Source organism: Falco naumanni, chromosome 2, assembly GCF_017639655.2.
Source record: "Falco naumanni isolate bFalNau1 chromosome 2, bFalNau1.pat, whole genome shotgun sequence".
Lineage (NCBI taxonomy): Eukaryota > Metazoa > Chordata > Aves > Falconiformes > Falconidae > Falco > Falco naumanni.
Window position 1 is genome coordinate 2,188,221 of NC_054055.1, and position 13,901 is coordinate 2,202,121.

At 46.8% G+C, this 13,901-nt stretch overlaps 1 protein-coding gene and 1 long non-coding RNA gene across 12 annotated transcripts in view; both read left to right on the forward strand.

Annotated features, from left to right (window-relative positions):
- STIM1 (stromal interaction molecule 1) overlaps positions 1-13,901 on the forward strand; it is a 114,099-nt gene that overhangs the window by 812 nt on the left and 99,386 nt on the right. The gene's annotated exons all lie outside the window — the stretch shown is intronic.
- LOC121082920 lies at positions 3-5,488 on the forward strand. Its single transcript, XR_005826173.1, has 2 exons — positions 3-2,798; positions 5,075-5,488. It is a non-coding gene; the product is annotated as an uncharacterized LOC121082920 (long non-coding RNA).

The following is a 13,901-nucleotide window of genomic DNA, read 5'->3' on the forward strand; positions in this document are numbered from 1 at the left end:
CTACCCCTCACCTCCGCTGCCCGGCGGCTCCCGGGGCCGCCGCCGCGGTGCCGGGCCCCCTGTGGAGCCGGGTCCCCTGTGGAGCCGGGCCGGCGGCGCGCTGTGCCCCGCAGCCCCCGGGGCCTCCGGGCAGGTTTCCCTGCGGAGGGGCGGCCAGCCCGGGCACTGCGTGACGAGCCGGCCCCGGTTTTTCAGGCTGTTCCTGGGTTTCTTGGGCAAAAGCTGCCGCGGCTGCTGCTCTGGTTCGGAAACCCGCAGCGCTCCGGGCAAGGGTCGAAGGACCAAAAATAATCCGTGTTTATTTTTGTAATGGACTCCAGCTATTCGCTAATGGGAGTGTTTTGCAGGGAGTTTTGGATCGTGAGTCCGTGTGTTCAGAAAATGCCAGTGCGTAGTTTTTTACTTTTTAAATTTTTTAAGGCTATTCCCAGAGGGGCGGGCAGGCAGTGGTCTGGGGCTGGGGGATCCCAAGGCTCGTGTAACCCTGGCACGGCCCCGGCCGGCCCTCTGCCCTCGCCCTGCTCGGGGGGCTGCGCAGCCCACCTCTAGACCGTGAAAGGCAGAGGTAGCAAAAGGCAGCTATTTTGTTTTCCCCCTTATTTCCCTCCCCTTTGCCCCAAAAGCCAACATTCCGGCAAAAAAGGAGAAGCCCACGCCCCTCTGGGCTTGCATGGGTTTCCCCCCCAGAAGCCAGGCTTTGGTGGCACGCTGCTGCCAGAGCCAGCCCAGGCAGAGGGCCAGAAGTCGGTGAGACCACCGTGGGCACTGGTGGCTGCTCTGTGTCCTTGTGAGAGTCCCTGAGGTCAGAGCTGGGAGCCTGCTCACGAAACGTGCTTTTAATTGTCGGTAGGGAAACAGAAATCCTCAGCTCCTTGCCTTTTCCTTGCAGCAGCATGGAGTTCTGACATGCAAAGGAAGGCCAGGCTGGACGGGGCTGGGAGCAGCCTGGGCTGGTGAAAGGTGGCCCTGCCCCTGGCAGGGGGGGTTGGAATTGGATGGTCTTTAAGCTGCCTTCCAACCTGAACCATTCAATGATGCTATGAAAAAACCTCAGTGAGCTGTGTGCAGTGAGCATTGCAGGTGAAGAAATGAATTGGTTTCTGAAGGGGAAAACTGCCGAAGCTGAAGCGCTGCTGGCCTGGGTGCAGGCCAGCCCATCTAAGCACGACTTTCTGCTCGGCAGCAAGTAGAGCTTGTCAGCATCTGAATGGATCCGGACCTCCACTGCCATCATCCGCAGCCTGGATCGGCTCTGGAGGGTCCTGTCTGCTTGCAGGCTTCCAGGTGGGATAACGTGCCGGTTCAGTGCAGTAGAAAAAGGTGGTGAGCATCTCTGAATCCTGATTGCAGTGGGGAGGTGCCGTGTTTGACCCTGCGTGGGTGCAGGGCTGCTGCCTCACAGAGCTTTTCAGGCTGATATGTTGGCAAGGACCCCGGGACCAAAGCTCGTGGAGGGTTTTTGGTTGGAGTGGAAGGTACGGGTGTGGACGTTCAGGTTAGTACAGATGAAAGTTGCTGCAGCAGTGTTGTTAAGAAGGCATTTTTGGCTTTGTGTACAGAGCTGGTTGGTGAGAACAAGGCACGTCCCTGGAACCTTGGTATCAGGCAAACGATCGGGAACTCGGTGTCTGATTCCTGGGCAGGCAGATTGTTTCATCTGGGCGACGTGATGATTTATGCGAGTTAACTTTTTTTTCTTAATACTGACCGCATGCTAGCTGTTCTGTAACAAGTTGCTTTCTACATTCTTTTATACGTGATCCTAAATCCTTGGGCCAGTTCACATCCAGTCTGCTCCATTAAGGAATCTGGATCTCTGCAGTCCTTCTGAAGCAAGGTTTATGCCTCCAAGGAATTTCCAGATGAGTTATTTTTGGAGGCCCTGCAGAAGTGTGGCAGTCCTGGTGATTCAGCTGCTGACTTACTCTTCTCTCTTGAGCAGAGGCAGAGCAGGCAGGGAGCCGTCCAGAGACCTGGTCTCTAATAAATGTAGGTGCTACAGGTGGGCTTTTCCTGCAGAAGAGGTATTTTTCACAACTGGTATGTTCTAGTTACTTCTGGGTTTAAAAACCTGCAGAGAGGCACGTGGCACCTTGCAGAGGAATAGCGGCTTACAGGTTGAAACCCAAAATGTTCAGGTGAACGCAGTCAGGAAGGGATTTGTTCACTCCAAATGCAGCTAGTTTGCACTGTAACTGCAGCGTGTCCCTTGCTGGGGTAGCTGGGAAGTTTGATGGTGCTCGCTGCTCTCTGCTAGCACAGCTTAAAGTCAGTGCATCCTCTGAGATCACTTGGCCATTTGCTTTTTAGCTTTGAGAGCTGTTGCTTGCAGTTAAGTGCAGCGAATATCCCCAGACAGCACATGATGCTTTCTCTTGTGTGTTCCCTGCAAGCAAAAAATGAGGATTGTGCTGTCTGCACACATCTATTGTAGCACAGGCTCTTACTGTGAAGCAGAGGTAGGTGTTGGATGGATTTCTGAAAGTGAAAGTGTTCATTTCTGACAGATTTTGGAAGTGAAAGGGTTCTTTTTGATGTGAGATTTGTGGAGTTTGGGTTGTTTTTTGGTTTGTTTGTTGTCTTTTTTTTTTTTTTTTTGGACATGCCATGATTTTCATGATAAACCATTTTGACAGCACCGGTCACTTTTCCCTGGAACACTGAAATTTTTCAGGCGACGTGGGGAACTGTTGTTTGCAGAAGAGCAGAAGCATGAATTTTAGCAGTGTTGGCTTGTTCGTCTGGGTTGCTTAGATTCCTGTGCACACTTGAGGGATGCATCAACATACTTTATCAAGGTTTAGTATATGTTTCTGATTCCTAAGTTTGTTTGTTTGTTTGTTTTTTAGGTAAGGGTTTGAAATGAGTAGTTTTATCCATGGAGGAAAATCTGCATGGAGTTGGGGACTGAACTCCAGGAAAAATCAGATTTTCTCCTGGCTTTGACTTGTTCCAAGACAAGCGTTGCTAGTGAGTGCTTGATCTTTAATCTTTTCCTGCCTATATAAGTTTGGTTGTGCTCAAAAGCACAGGAGCTGTTTCTCAAGGCATAGAAAGCAAGACGGAGGTGGTGCATGTTTTAGAGCCAAGGGCAGCCAGTCCCACGGTCCGAGCCTCAGAGCAGTGTGGATCCCAAAAGGTGCTTGACCTCCTGAATCTCCCAGCAGCCTATTTTTGTGCTAAAGCACATGTTTCAGAAAAACACAGTGTCATGAAGAAGGCGGTCGGTCCCCCCGCCGCCGCGCAGGATGTGTTGACAGTCACCCTGCCGTTATTGTTTTCACCCGCTGACGGTTATTTTTAGCATGAATTTGTCTAGCTGCAGCTTCCAGCCCTGGGATCTTTCACACACACACCCCCTCTAAAAGGGGCAAGGGAGGCTCCTCCTGGCCATGATTACAAATACTACTTTCAGGTGGTAGGTTTTTTCCCCTTCTTTGCAGTTACTTGCTGTAATCTGTCAGTTGCCTAAGCCTAACCTATTGAATGCAAGTTTTGTTGGTTTTTCTGCTGGCAGTAGTCCATATCAGAACGTCATCTGGGGTTATGTCAAATGTTTTACATAAGTTTTATGTGTGTTGTCAGCTGTTTTGGTCAAATGTTTTTAAATTTTATTTCAATGAAAACAGTAGGCTTGCTCGATAGCCTGTTTTTCATTAAATTGCGTTGTTACCAATGAGGTTGTTTCTAATTTTTTGCTTGATTTACCTTCTGTGCAGACCAGCCGCGGGTGGACAGGGAAATGTCATTGCTGATGCTTATGCTGGGAACCTTCAGGTTGGGCTTCAGGTGTGCTTGTAGGAAATCCAAGGAAAACTGACTGTGAAGGGGCTGGGATTTGGATGACTGGGATTCATTCCTGGTTCCCTTAACGGTGATACTTTTCATCTTTAGCTGTCTGCTTTGCTGGATTCATACCTATTCTGTCTCCGTACAATAATACGGAAATCATAGAAGTATACATCCTCCTGAGCCTTACTTTGTTGTATATTGAGATTGCTTTCTGTGGTCTGAGATCCTTTGGGATGCAGGGCTGTATCTGCCATGCTCTGCCTGTGCTGGAGGTGGTTTGGGGTCCTGTTTTGGTCCCTGTTCTGGCATCATTTAGACAGATTAGGGATCCTGGTATGGATTTTCCCTGTCTCTCTCTCTTTTCTGCAGCAGCTAAAAAATGGGCTCTGGGTAGCGAGAGTGACCCATTTTCTGGGTGATGTGTGCCCAGGGGGCTGATGAGGGGCTGGACCCCCTGGGGGAGCAGTGGCTCAGGGAAGGGTTTGGCATTGACCTTTGCCAAGGCACAAAAGCTCCTCTTCCCTTTGCCATTCTGCCTGTGCCTGCCTTTTGCTTCCCTCTCTTGATTCCCTAGTCACAAGATTTCTGGAGTTCTCTTTGCTCTTGTTCGAGTGGTGTTTAACACACAGGATTCTCTCACCCCAGCCAGTGGGGGGTGGTTCGTTGTGTTATCAGAACACAAATTATAAAAATATTACCAAAAAATGCTTTTGATGGTATCAAAACGAAACCCGAAAGCACATGCTCAGATTATTATGTTTGCCTGTAGCACAAAGAGTCTAAGCTACACAGAAGAGCAACATCAATGTTTAACAAAGTAAGTGTGATGGAGAGCTATAACCAGAAGCTTTTAACTAGTGATTAATTTTATAGGGGGCACAAAAAATTTTTTACTTTCTGGATGAGGATGCTGTGTCCAAGCACTGCAGCTGAGAACTCCTATACTTGTCAAGCTAAGATGCAGGGGTTTATTGAAAGTTAATCCCTGGCTGCAAAACCTCTAGCTTGGAAAGTGATCGGTTTTGGACTTTGAACTTGCAGTGAAATCTTTTGACATATGAACAGGTTGTGGTCTTGGTGTCTTTTGAAAGCTCAATGCAGTAATCTTGCAAAATGGGAAGGCAAACGGATGGTTACTTCTTTATCTACCAATTTAAATATTATTGTTGCTAGTTGCTTAGTTAATGAAACATTATGTTAGTGCATTTATTTCACAGTGCTGATGTTTACGTCACCTAGCATGATGCCAAAAATTCACATTTGCCTTCTGTTCTTTTGCCAGAGCCTTTGATTTCATCCATCGCAGCAAGTAAGATGCTTTTATGAGTTGCCCTTAGAAAAAGTCTTACCAGTTGAAGTCAGGAGGTCAGCATAAAATTGGTGGTGTTGAGATACAAGCAGCTAATTGAGATACTGTTGATCTGTCTCTCTCTGATGTTCATTAACCTCCTGGTGGTGTGGAAGAAGGACTGCTGCAGGATTTCATCCCCTGTATTAGCATGCTGGAAACCTCTGAGTCCTCCTGCGACCTGCCCTGGATCGAAGCCTCGAGGAGGTACATGACCCAGCTTGTCAGAGCGCAGCAACCCTGCAGTAACTCTTACAACCCCATCTTTCCCACAGACCTGTAGGAGTTAATGAAATGCAGTGACCTGCTATGCTTTTCTTGCTTTACGATTAAATGCTTTTTAAAGGAGTCTTTGTCTTCAGGACTTTGCTACTGTGCCTTTTGCTTTAGCTGTAGTTAATTCTTTCTAGGTATGCACTTTCACTGAGTTAGAAGTTGCACGTGTGAGTAGCAGTTTTGGGCTGGGCAAGGGAGGAAGAACAGTTCTGAGAATACTTGGAAAACTCTGCCAGGAAATAGCGTTCTTTACCAGCTTGATTGGAAGCTTCAGTGGCTTGCACAGCCTTTACTTTGTTTAGGAACGAAACTCTTCTCGAGGAATCACCACTCGTGAGAGCTGGAGAAATTGTCTTTTTGGCATCAGACTGTGGCCTCGTGTAGAAGAGGAGCAGGGCTGGATGGGCATTTGTTTGGGCTGGTAGTGCTGCTGGGGGGCTCCTGGCTCCCGCCTGCTGATTCTGTTCCCTGTGTTGGCCCAGAAACTTGGAGCAATGCTCAGCTGGATCAGAGAGTGGATTTTTTTTTTTCTGTTTAAAAAAAATTATTTATTAGTTGGAAAAGCAACTTTCTTTCATGCCTCATGTGCCTCTTGGGTAATACTTTCAAAGGGGGCAGCGCTGCTGTGGAGCTTGCAGTGCTGCTGCTGGGGTGCTGTCTGCTGTTGTGGGGCTGGAGCGCAGCAGCAGAGGAGGCGAGCTCTCTGGGGTATTTGTTTTCTCAGGAGTTCTGCCGGCGCAAATACATATAAAGCTTATGTTCAGACTTTCCAAGCTGCCTTGCAGCTTTTTCCCTCACCCCATCCCAGTGGGAGAGAAAAACCTGATTTTAACTTTGACTGCCTGGAAGGCAAAGGCAGGGAAGGCTGAGCAGGCGGAACACAGACCTGAGCATCAGAGCAGGCAGCCAGGGAACCTCGTGTTGTGGTCCAGAGATGCCTGGAGGAGAAAACTGATCTTGCAACTGGCTGGAAACAGAGGCTGAATGTGGTTGGTGAGCCTTTTCTGTGTCTTCATTGCTGAATCCTCTTTTTCTCAGGGTTGCACCTTAGAGCCACCCCCATGTCTCTGTCCCCTGCGGTCTATGGCAGTCTGGAGCAGCTTTGGCTGTGCCATCACACAGTGTGGAGCAAGGCGTAACTCAGGTTGCTCCCTAACTGTGCAGTCCTGGAAGGAAGGGAAAAAAAAAACCAAAAAACCCCACAGCAGACTTTCTTTATATCCTGCTTCAAACTGTGCCTTTTGGTTTAGCCTTTCCTGAATGCAGGGATATGCGTGTACATGTGTGCACACACAGGGAGTCCGAAGCAGCAATCCTTCTCTCCATCCTTTCCTCTCAGGAGGGAATGAAACAATAAATGGGTGATGAAGCCTCCTGACATCCCTTATGGTGTGGCTGGCAGGGTCTGTGATGCTCTGACAGTCTTGGTGAAGCAGAGCATGCCTCATCTGAAAGGGAGTAAGAAAGAGGGGGGAAAAATTTGCTTTTCTGTTGCCTGCTCAGTTTGTGCTTGGCTTGTGATGGACTGCTTGGTGTACATTTGTACATCATAATACTGTCCTTGCTAAGTGCTCTTGCCTCCTCTTCCTCCAGGCAGGGGACATATGTCTGTCCGGTGCATGCTGTGCTTTAGGCTGATGCCACAGGGGAAACTGTTATCATGCAGTGAGTTTTATTTCAAGATCTGCCCGGTTTTTGGTTGAGGGGAAGTAAAAGGGCATCCTGGGGTAATTCCACATGGATTTGTTTGTGAAAAGGAGAGTGTATGAGCAGGTGATTGAAAAGCAACAGTTTCCTGTGAGGTTTTTCCTCTACTCCTAAAAGTTCTTTTGCTTATTCAGTTTGGAGGCTGCGCTCATTAAGAAAAGGTGCTGGCAGTGGCATTCGTCCCCTTGTAGTTTTCCAAGCCCAGGGTTCTCTCCAGCTCTTCTGCTTTCAACTGCTTGAACGTAACCAGCCTTGCATTTTGTATTTGAAAGTCCTCATTGCACAGCCTATTAGTGTTGAAAAAACCTGTTTACTTAATTAGCTTTGCTTTAAAAACAAAGCTAGATAGGGAGAAATAAACTTCTAAGCAAGCAGAACAAGCTGGAGACGGGGAATCGTGGTTCTTTCTGGGGAAGCTCTGGGATTCCCGCTGTAATGAACCTTTTGTACTTGGTGGGGTTCATTTTCCCTGGGTGCTCTGGTGGTGTTGAATCATGCTGGGGATACCTGCTGAGGCAGGAGCATGCTGGAGATGGGAGACAGGGCTTTAACCCCTGTTGGGGTGAAGGTCTGCAGTGTGAACTGGGAATCCCTCTGGTCCACAGCTTGAAAAGGAGATTTGACCATCCTTCATTATATTATCGTCAAGTGCTATTAATAACGTGGCTTTTTGACCTCTTATCTGTGCTCTCCCTGTTACAGGGTACTGCCATCGGGACCTTTTGTCTCCTCATCTCCTGCCCCGAGGACTTAGTTTGCTTCTGCAGTTTGAGATGTGGTTTATGTGTCTGTAGGCAGTGGCTGTCTAGCTGACCTGTTTGCCGTGATTCGCGTGTGTGATCAGATCCAACCAGCTTGCTCTTCCAGATTAATTTTTTCCTTTACCTTCATTTTAATCAGCCCCTGCAGTCCTGCATGATTAATTTTCTGGCACCTCCATAACTCCGGTTCATTTTTTAGCAGTTGATGCTGGTCCTCTGGTAGGCATAGACGATGAACTCTTTAATTAAGCCGTTGCTCTGTTACTCCCACGGCACATGCGAGTCTTGAGAAGCTCCGGCTTCTAACTGTGAGCCTGTGTGTTAAAAACCATCATTATGCCAGCACGGCTCACCTAGGAGTTGAGTGTTGGGCACCGGGGTGGGAGTGTTACCAGTGAATTGTTCTTTTAACTTCCTAAAACTAAATAAATACTAGCCCCTTGGCACCGACCCCTCTCTGGCAGCGGTTGTGTGCTGAGGTGAGCTTTTCTGTGCTGTCCTTGCTGCGGAGCCTGGGAGCCGGGTGATAACCGGAGCGATGGCACAGCTTTGACCAGCCAAAATATTTGTTTTTACTGGCAGTTACAGGACGAAGTACCCACCTCTACGATTGATATGAAAACGGTCAGAGGAACATAAGGAAGTCATTAAGATAGCCGTGTATGTTTTTGTATGTGAATTGTCTGTACTTGTTTGTTTGATCTTTATGAAATAGTATCAGGATGCTTGTTTGTTTGGATTATGGACCTATTTTTAAGTAACCTATTTTTTCCACTTTGGAAAATGCATTAGCTTGCTGTGTATCGCAGACATCTGTGCAGGCTGACTTTGGGAACCACTGAGTGTCCCTTGAAGCTGCTCTCTCATCAGCGTGAGTTGTTGCTTCTTCGCCTGGCAAGTATATACATTGCTAACCTTTGCTATAAGAGATGTCTGCAGGAGCCACAAAGGCAAATAGAGTGCTTCTTTGGAAGTGTGCTTTATCCTACCAAGGAGCTCTCTTTTATCTTAATTGCACTGTCCCTTCACTTTCGGGGCTTGGAAAGGACAAGTGGCTTTGCTGATCCCAGCCAGCCTTCTGAACATGGAAGCAGTAGCAATCTGATAGGAAATGGTGATGTTTGTTAACAAGCACACGCTCACACCACATGTTTGCTGAAAAAGACACTATTTTTGTAGATAAGTATTTTTTACATCTTTTTCCCTGAAGGGCAGAGTTTTAAGGTCAGTTTAATTCATTCCTTCAGGTTTTGAGCTCTGGTGCCTGAAATTCTGTGATTCTCGGAGGATAGAAATAATAATAAACACGAGAACTCTAAGAATGTTCCTCGTCTGAATTACAAATGAACAGCTTGCTTGTTTGAACAGTCTGCCCCTTTGCTAGTCAAGTTAAGCTTTGTATTGCAGGGAAGGGAGAAATAATTCAGGATTAAAGCTGCTAAGCAATGCGTATGTTTAGATTTGTAAGTGTGCCAGTACATAATTAATGTGCAAGTAAGCCAAAGAAAACATTTTTTTAAAACTTGATATAGAGAGATGGATGCAGGATAAAACCTGAATTTTGGTGGGGGGAAGAAATAATTTCTGGAAATACTATTTTCCAAGTAGCTGCTATTATTAATGCCGCCCAGGTGTTTTTCATTCTAGCCGCTTTGTGGTTTTAAGGCAGAAATCAAGGTGTGTCATCTTGTGCTGGCCTGAAGGACTTGTGCTTATTGTTGAAAAGCTCCAGGGTTTCAAGTATGAGGATAACCTCCAGAACAGTCAGCCTGTTGAAGTATTATTCCTTCTTAATCCTGCATGCGATGGCTTCTCCTACCTACTGAGGATGTCAGTTAGCACTGAGGGCTGGTGGCAGTTGTTACAGCTTATTGCTGAAGGAAAAAAGCAATCTTAACAGGCTGTGCAGGTCCTTGGGGAGCCTTTAAGCTTTTTCCTCTCTGATATTTCTACAGCTGGATCAGTCTGACCCATCATTGGTGGCGCTGAGCTTGTAGGAAGTTAAATAAATTGGGAATAAAGCATTTATTTGATTAATAAATGGTGGTTGATTAAAGATCGCTGAGCATTTTGGAAAGGAGATAACGATTTGCTGTTCCCCGTTATTTCACTGTGTATCTGAGGGGTATCGGGGCCGTGTCGGATGCAGGCAGCACCACAGCTGCTGAGCATCCCACAGTGTGGCGTGCCTGGGATCATGCTGCTCTTGGAGGCTTCTTGTGGACTATGCCGTTTCCTGAAGATTAGCACTCCATCTTTTCTAGATAAACAGGTTTTCCTGTTTCTCGTTTGTGTTTGTTTTGTCATTAAGTAAAGAGGTGGAAAGATATATTTTTGGGGGCACTCTGTGCCTCTCTTACGCCACAGGCAGCAGGATGAATTCTACAAAAGTCTTGCTTACAGCTGTTGATATGAGAAGTGGGAGGTGGGATCCCCTGTTACCTTTTTTCTCCTACCTTTTTTTTCTTTTCCCCCCTCCCAGGAAAGGAGAACAAATGTTTCATGCTCATGTGACTTAATAAGGGTGAGGCTCAACCCTACGAGTTTGTCTTTTAGAAGCTGTGTCTTAATCTAAATGTCTAGTATTCCTGTGCCATCGCTGCAGAGATGGTTATCTTCAAATAGTTGTTTCATCTACCTGTATTAGATGGAAGAATTGCTCTCCAGAGGTACCTGTTCCTTTCTATGGGCTATAGAAGGAGCTTAAGCAGCTGGCCCTGGATGGACAAGGTGTCCCTTTTGCAGTGACGAGTGACATTGTCTTTGAACACTGCTTTGGAGTTCAGCTTTCTGAAGACAGCTCAGTCTTTGTCCTGCACCCTGCTTCCAGCTTGTTGCTGTTTGCTTTAGCGTTACAGTTTGGGTAAGTTGTCCAGCTGGTTTGTTTTTCATCTTGTGGCTATTTTCAGCCACTCAGCCTAACAAGGTGAAATGTCTGAGATGCTTTACTGTTCCCTGTGACCGTGCTATAAGGAGGTATACTGCTTCCCCTGGCAGGCTCCCTGGTGGGGGGGCTTACCCCAGCCTTTTGGTAGCCTTCGGCTGTTTTCTGGCCATGGCTGTTTGCACTGCTTAGTCGGGTCTTTTGTAAGAACAACAGTCAGTCTTTGCACAGAGAGCTCCAAATCCCAGTGTTACAGTTGATCTTCTGAAACACTGTGGCCGGGTGTGCGGGGAGGATCCAGCACCTTGGCTAGAACAGGCATAGCCAGGCTCCATGTAGGAGAAGCAGCAGGAAAGCCCAGCGAGTAGTGCAGCCTTGCTGTAACTGCAGGGATGTGTGCAGTACTGCTCCTGGTTCGTGCCAAGAGCATCTGGAAGTGCTCAAGGCCAGGTTGGACAGGGCTGTGAGCAACCTGGTCTAGTGGAAGGTGCCCCTGCCCATGGCAGAGGGCTGGAATTTAATGATCTTTAAGGTCCCTTCCAGCCCAAACCATTCTATGATCTGTATGAGGTTGCCTGAGATAGGAGGGGGACATTTCACCCCACCTCTTCCTTAATACAGTTGTAAACATGTAATTTGTTCATTCTTGAAATTGTACTTGTGATTAACCTTTGGGGTTGGGAGAAACTCTCCGACCGTCATTGGCACAGGTAAAATTAATTTCTAAACTAAACCCAATTCTTGCTCCTTGGTTAAAGTCCTGAGAGGACCTGTGAGCAAAGGTGGCTTCTCTCCAGTGTCTGCCAAACAGCTGCACTGGGGATGTCACTTCAGACTCCTCAGAGTTCCTTGCGGTCTCTAGTACGTTTAACCGCATAATACTATACGATGTGGAAGCACTGGTCTTCCTGTTTCAAATGAAGGATTAAAGTGCAGAGATATCATTGTCATGCAGGAAGTCCTCTGGCAGAGCAGGGACTTGAACCCTCTTACAAATGTCAGCTTGGTGGCCCAGCCTGTGGGACATCCATCATTTCCTGGGCACTGCTTAAGAGGCAGTTTGTAATGAGGGAGTTCACCGAAATCTGTGCTGGCTTGTGAAGTAAATTTAGCACCTTGATGTCAATCTGTTCATCTGCTGGGTCAGCTACCTTCAGAGAGTCTCTGCAACACCTTCAGAAATATGTTGGGATGGAGAAGCAGCAAGCAGTTGTGAATAAAAGCATCTCCTAGGCTGTGCTGTGCTCTGCCCATCGCCCTGCACTCCCAGTTTCACAGTGGGGCCCGACAGCACGCTGCTTCTCTGTCTGGAAGCTGACACCAGTGGTACTGGGCATCTCTGACCTGCAATACTTAGGCTAATCTAGAAAGAGAATGGAAATTCAGCGTTTGAATCTTAATAGCCAAAAGTAGGCTTCTTGTCTGTGATAGCTCAGCAAATCGCTTTGTGGTGGTGTGGGAAAGTTTTGTTTTGGGGTGTGACGTGTTTGGTAGCCAGCAAGGAGGCCAGGGTTGCCAGAGGCAAATTATGACCAATGAGGTGGTTGGCATCTGCGTGTCCCTCCAGGATGCAGATTTCTGAGGGAATGGTTTCCCTTTGTTTTGGTAACTATTCCATACCAATTTTCCTGGTCTTTCACAGGAAGAGGGTTTGCAGAAAACAGCTTGTGTTATGGATTTGAGCATTGCAGAGCTGGGCAGCCCTTCAAACGTGTGCCTGAAGGTCGGGTGTTCGATGTGATAGGGATGTGGCCTCCCATGGAGGTACAGCTCTGCTGCCATATCCAAAATCCAGCTATCACCAGCATAATTTTTTAATTTATAAATTCTCATCCACAGCAGCTTTAGCTGGTGTCTGGATGAGAACCGAAGGAGGAGTGAACAGTTTGGCCAGCCTCCTGCCGGTGTAGCAGCAGGGATGCTCCTTGCTCCCGGCAAGCCTCTGAAAACAGGATCCGGCAGAACCATGAGGTTCCTGCAGCTGGCACGTGCCCAGAGGTCCTCATTTCTCACTCGTCCAGGCCTGTCTCTTGCAATTAAGTTTGAGAGCTGGCTGGTGGTAATACCAGTCTCAAAGATTAAAAAAATACAATTCCAAAGAATTGTAATTAAAGCTAGAGAGTGCGTTCTCTTCACTTGTGTTAGTTTTACTTTTAATTGCAGTTGTCTTCCAGCAACTTTCCATTATTTATTCAAAATGTAAATGAACAATTGTTACTACCATTATAAACCCATTTTATAGCCACCTTGTCTCCTGGTAGCGTTTGCATGGGAACAGTGTATGTGGATGACGTGAGGTCTTCTTCTTTGATATTGCCTAAATTCTACTGAAATTACCAAGCTCCTGATGGAAGGTTTGCCGACTTGGGGGGCAAACTACTACTGCAAATACAATTATATGGTTTCTTGGACATTGCACCAGAATAACATCTTAATAAATATATAAATTACATAGTAATAAAAAGAGAAAACTTGCTTTGGAAAGCATGAAGGAAAAGGTTTTACTGTTCAGTAAAGTCTTTGTGTAAGTATTGGTGAAAGTGCACATGAAGGTTTCAGTGCAGGATGTGAGAAAGGAGACTTTAGTGGAGGGGAGTGCTAATACGGGATCAGGCAACTGCAGGAGGCAGAGGAGAAGAGCTCGTGGGATCTTTTCCCCTTTATGCTGATACTGGACTAATGTTTTCTGCCTGAAGAGTTAAGAAACGATGGAGTATCTCTCTTTCTATTTAATGAGGTACTAAAAAAGATTCAGAGGAGTCCACACTTGTATTCCTGAAACACCTATGTGTTTGTGTTAGGATTTGGCAGAGAATTTTACTGGTAGCCAAAGTTACACCTTTAGTAAACAGAATTCTTTAACTTGAATGTAGCTGATGCTGAATAATGAATCAACATAACCCAGATCCAGTACAGCAGAACAGAAATAACTCAGAATTTTAAGCACTGACAGATTTACGGGTTTTTTCAGTCTAACGGATCCAAGTGCTACTGCTCAGATCCTGGTGCTGCCGCTCCCCCAGTCCCTGCAGAGATGGTGTCTGCCTGGGGGAGCTGCGAGGAATTACCACTCTCTGATGATGACTTTTTTTTTTTTTTTTTAAATGTAGATGTGGTGGAAACGTATAGTTCT